We start from the raw sequence: 6,140 nt of genomic DNA, 5'->3' as shown, positions 1-6,140 counted from the left end.
CTAAGCAAAACAAGCCAAACAGAGAAAGGCAAGTTATCACATTATCTCATTTATTTGTGGAATATAATGAACATAACAGTCTGAGGAATGGAGTAGTCCCAGAGATGTGGAAGTAGGGTACAGACTGACAATCCCCCGAAGGGGGGAGGGTGGGGGAGAGATAAACCACAGAACTTATATGCATTTTTGCATGAACAATGGACTGGACGACTAGCTGGGAACAAAGCGGGGAGGGAAGGGAAGGGAAGGGGTGAATCAGTGGAAGAAGGAGAAACATCTGTAACAAAAAGAAATAAATTAATAGAAAAAAGAATTTTACAAATAAAAATAAAAACACATCATGAAAAAAATAAAATAAAATAAGATACAAACCAAGGGTAATTGGTATTCATTACCAGCCTAAAAAGATAATACCTTAACACCTGCCAGACATGTCACTTCTCCAAGCAGGAATCACTTGTGGGATACTGAAGAGAGGAGGGCTGATTCAATATATAAGTCAATAGGATCTGTTCCATGGACATGCTACAATGAGAGATCAGTTTATGAAACCAGTACCAAGACCTCTACCACTACCCATGACCTAGAGAGCTTATAAATGAAATAGAGTACAGCTCTATAATCAGTGTTTTTTTAGTTATTAACATCAGTGAGGTACAGCAACCAGTCACTGGTGGTTACGATTTTAGGCTTCCCATGACCCTGTGTTTTGGCGATACTATTGTTTTCAGGCTTATGAGTGGTGATACATCTGTCTTGTAATTACATGGCACTAGCCAATGCCTCAGTGTGCATTACAGACTGATTCATTTGTTTAGATCTTTTGTGTCTAGAAATAACAAGAGCTATATAATTAAGACTTACTGGGACATATTATTGAAAAATTCAGGAAAAATAAAACATAACCTCTTACATAATACCTTTCCATTAAATAATTTTACCAATTTTAGTTGCTCATTCCAATGAGGTATGCCAAGTGAAATGGGTGCAATGTGTAATAGTCTCATTTTTCTAAATAACTAAGAGAGAAACAATCACACTTCTGTTTTATAACTGCATAATGCAAAAATAATACGTGGAGCTAGATAAAAGCAAGATTTCCTAATATTTACACTAAATCCTATTACCTATTATGACTAATATGTCCAGTTTATTGAACAGTGCTGGATACACATGTAACTACTTTCTAATTACTACTTTTAACCATAGTGTGTTGAATCTCCATGTTCCTACCCTTAAAAATACCTCAGGAGTAAAACCGTCACTATTTACAGATGACATATTATATATACAAAACCATAAGGACCCCTCCCTCCAAAATTAGAACTAATAAACAAATTCAGTAAAATTGCAGAATACAAAATCAGTATAAAAATGTGTTTCATTTCTATACACCAAAACGAGACATCACCTCACACCTGTTTAAATTGCTACTATCAAAAAGACAAGAAGTAATAATTGTTGACAAGAATGTGCACTGTTTGTGGGAATGTAAATTGGTACAGCCACTATGAAAAAAAGTATAGGGGGTCCTCAAAAAATTTAAAATAGAACTACCAAAAGACCCAGCAATTTCACTTCTTGGTATTTATTCGAAGAAAACAAAACCATTAATTCGAAAGAATATATGCATCCCCTATGCTTATTGCAGTGTTATTTACAATATCCAATATATGGAAACAACTTAAGTGTCCATTGATGGTTGAATAGATGATAAAGAGGTGGTATATATATACAATTCAGCCATAAAAAAATAATGAAATACCATATGATTTTACTTATATGTGGAATCTAAAAAACAACAAAAATAAAATGCTTAGATATACAGAGTACAGATTGGTGGTTACCAAAGGCGAGGTTGGGGAGGGTAGGTACAATGAGAGAAGGGAGTCAGAGGTAAAACATCCAGTTATAAAATGAATAGTCATGGGAATGTAATGTATAGAATGCTACTATAGTTAATAATATTGTATTGTATATTTGAAATTAGCTAAGAGAATAGATCTTAAGTTCTCATCACACAAAACATTTTTGTAACTATATGGTGAGGGATGTTAACTAGGCTTGTTGTGGTGATCATTTCACAATATATACAAATAGCAGTTTATTATGTTGGACACCTGAAACTAATATAATGTTATATGTCAATTATACCTCCTTTTTTATTTTTAAATAAAAACACACGAAAATAAAACAACACCATAGCTTTTTGGTCACTTTTACATATTATAAAGTCCAAACTAGTCCAACCCACTTTAAAATGTTAATTTATTGCCAGTTTACTGTTTATATTCTCTCTCCCTCCAGACTTCAGCTCAAGAGAGTTGGAGTGATGAGTAAATACAACTTTCTCTTTCATTCCTCCCTTCTCTTTCAGAGTCCCTTTCTCCTCTGACAGGTTGGGATGTGAAGAGCTCCTGTTCTAATCTGCATTCTACTGTCACTACTTTTCTGAATATGAATGACTGGTCATAAATGCCTTTTACAAGGCAGGTATCCACATAATTCGGGTATGTAAAGTTATCGGAAACTGTATGGGCATGTGGCTCCTCTTCTCACTATTCTCTGACATCTAGTTGCAACCTCTTCCAAGCCAGCCTCAGTAGTATGCCTCAGAGGCTCTGACTGCTGGGAAAAGCTTCATCACCTGGAAGCCCTTGGGTAGCATACTGACAAAATAACTCAAACCTGGCTACTTTTGGTGGCATCCATTTAACCAATGGGAAACACACATACTTTCTTTGCCAAAATGGGAGTTCCAACTGGTCCACTGACATCTTTTCTCTTTGCCTCGTCAGTTCTCTTCTATTAAGTTTTCCTGCTGCTTAGACGTCATAGGGGACAAATCAGATGGCTCACTAGATAATCAAAGCTTACAACAACAACAACAAAAAAAGCATGACAGTGTCCTATTTTGCACAGCCCTGAAATTTCTGGCAAGCAGTTATCTTAGTGTCCTCTCCATCCTTACTTGGTGTTGGAGCATCCCTCCTCTCCCCCTTTAAGAACAAAGAAGAAAATCATAACAAGTCACACATATAATATTTTATACTTCACACATACAACTTCTCATCTGATCCTCCTAACACTATGGAATAGGTGTCAAATGTATCATTTTGAGGAAAACTGATTTTCAGGCCCATGCTCTTTGTTGGAGCCCCACCTGAACACTGACTTCAGGTGTTCTGCCTTATACTTGCAACTAGACTGAGATGAAAACCTTTAGGACTTCTGTAATAAAATCTTCTTGAGCAGGGTTGTTCTAAAACAAAGAAGACATATTTAGAATCTCATCTTACTAAAGCAAGGTTCTGGTAAAGAAAGAGCTACTTGGCACATATACTACACATGGTGCTGTGGGGAAGCTTGCAGTCTTTCTAAGTAGGGTATTAAAAAGTTGCATAAGGAAATGAATAATCAAGTACTCAATTGTGAGTACAGATTTAAGTGCTCTGATCATTGGAATAGATGGGGAAAGTTTTACAGAGGATATAGGATAACACTTGATAGAAAGGATTAGGGCTTAGGGGACAAGATAACTGTAATCAGGCAAGAATGAAGAGAAAACAGCATAATACAGGTCTTACTAGAGCAAAAGATTTTGTGTTGGGAAGGGGATATAAAAGATATGGTTGGTTCATTGCAATGGGATTACCAGACTACAAGATTGATGGAGGAGGGACCTTATCTTGTTCATCAGTGCATGCCTAGTTCTTAAAGGAGGCCTGGAGCATAGCAGGCTCAATAAATATCTGTTGCTTGCTGAGGCTGAGAATAGAGGTGCTTGAATCTGGATTCCACTCTGTAGGAAAGAGGGAGCCTTCAGAGTTATCATGGAGAATAGAATCACTTGAGAATTTTCCAACATGCCTTTAAAATGATTTCAAATTTTATTTTATATCCAGTCTCCATCCTATTCTACTTAAAAATATCTCAACATAGATAAGGACAAAACAGCAGTCCCTGCCCGTGAAGTAAGCCTAAGGAATGACTAAAGTAGCATTCATTTTTATTTCTTTGGTTATCATCAGAATCAAATTTATTGTAATATTTGTTATTTCCTATGGTTTGAAAATCTAGATTCACATTCAATTGCATAATTGAGAGTACTGAAAATTGGTATAAATTTTTGGAGGGCAATTTGGCAACATGTATGAAGAATTTGAAGAATGCCCCTGGTACAATTTGGTGCTGTGCCTCTGTGCTGCGGAATACAAGTCATTTATTTCCAGCCGCTTTCTCTCACCTAAGTATATGCTACCACCCCATGGAAGATTCAGTGGACATGAACATGAGCCCTCTGAGGCCCCAGAACTATCTTTTTGGTTGTGAACTAAAAGCCAACAAAGATTATCACTTTAAGGTGGATACTGATGAAAATGAGCACCAATTATCTATATGAATGGTCAGTTTAGGGGCTAGTGCAAAGGATGAACTGTACATTGTTGAAGCAGAGACAATGAATTATGAAGGTAGTCCAATTAAAATAACACTGGCAACTCTGAAAATGTCTGTGCAGCCCAAAGTTTCCCTTGGTGGCTTTGAAATAACACCACCTGTGGTCTTATGGTTGAAGTGTGGTTCAGGGCCTGTGCATATTAATGGACAGCACTTAGTGGCTGTGGAGGAAGATGCAGAGTCAGAAGATGAAGAGGAGGATGTGATACTCCTAAGTATGTTGAGAAAGCGTTCTGCACTTGAAAGTGGTAGCAAGGTTCCACAGAAAAAAGTAAAACTTGCTGCTGATGAAGATGATGAGGATGATGATGATGATGATTTTGACAATGAGGAAGCCGAAGAAAATGCTCCAGTAAAGAAATCTATACGAGATATACTCCAGGCAAAAATGCACAAAAACCAAACCAGAATGGAAAAGACCATCAACACCAAGATCAAAAGGTCAAGAATCCTTCAAAAAACAGGAAAAATCTCCTGAAACACCGAAGGGACCTAGTTCTGTAGAAGACATTAAAGCAAAAATGCAAGCAAGTATAGAAAAGGGTGGTTCTCTTCCCAAAGTGGAAGCCAAGTTCATCAATTATGTGAAGAATTGCTTCCGGATGACTGACCTGGAGGCTATTCAAGATCTCTGGCAGTGAAGGAAGTCTCTTTAAGAAAATAGTTTAAACGGTTTGTTAAAATTTTCTGTCTTATTTCATTTCTGTAACAGTTGATCTCTGGCCGTCATTTTTATAATGCAGAGTGAGAACTTTCTCTACAGTGTCTGATAAATGTTGTCCAGGTTCCATGGCCAAGAATGTGTGGTCTGAAATGCCTGTTTAGTTTTTAAAGATGGAACTCCACCCTTTGCTTGGTTTTAAGTATGTATGGAATGTTATAATTGGATATAGTAGTAGTAGTGGTCAGACAAATGGGAATGGTGGGGAGACAAAGATATACATGTGAAATAAACTCAGTATTTTAATGAAGAAAAAAAATTTAAGAATGGTCATACCCTTTGACCTGGTATTACTTAATTTTAGAATGTAGCCCAAGGAAACAAAGATATAAACAAAATTTCAGCATAATTGAGAAAAAAAACTGATAACACACTGAAGGAACACTTTGTGAATGTTTAAGTAAATTTTATGTTATTCAACCAACAAAATTTTGTTGTAAAATAATAACATACAAAAATGTAAACATATGCACAAGTACATTGGGAAAAGTCTGAAAAAAATATGCTAAAATATCAGAAAGAGTTCTACAGGTAGTGATTTATTAATAATTTATATTCCCAGAAGATGGCAGTGGCAGGACCAGAGGGAGGGTGAGTGTGTGAGAGAGTGAGCGAGTGTGTGAAAGAGGGTGAGTGGACGTGAAGGTGGATGACCAAACCTGAGGAGGGCAGAGATACAAAGCAGAATGTTCCTATGCTGTGGACGGAGCAGCTGGCTACCGCAGTATGCAGCCCTTCAGGGCACTTCTCCCTGCACTGTGGGATGGTCCCACCATTTGGGAAGATCCCAGGTCTTCCCTTGGAGGAGGCAGTAGGAGTGGCTAGGGCCCAGCAACCTGAGCCCACCAGTGCATCTGGCACCATCGGACCAGTGGACACTGTGTGTCAACACAGACCAGTGCACAGTAGTGGAGCTCCCAAGGTGCCAGTTGCCAGAAGCCAGGGACAGCCCAGAGCCCAG

General features: G+C 37.7%; 1 pseudogene; it reads left to right on the top strand.

Annotated features, from left to right (window-relative positions):
* The first annotated feature begins 4,267 nt into the window (after positions 1 to 4,267).
* LOC118636336 lies at positions 4,268 to 5,122 on the top strand (annotated as a pseudogene).
* Positions 5,123 to 6,140: the final 1,018 nt, after the last annotated feature.

The sequence above is a fragment of the Molossus molossus genome, unplaced genomic scaffold, assembly GCF_014108415.1.
Source record: "Molossus molossus isolate mMolMol1 unplaced genomic scaffold, mMolMol1.p scaffold_m16_p_2, whole genome shotgun sequence".
NCBI classification, from domain to species: Eukaryota; Metazoa; Chordata; class Mammalia; order Chiroptera; family Molossidae; genus Molossus; species Molossus molossus.
This window is presented reverse-complemented; position numbering and strand designations above follow the sequence as displayed.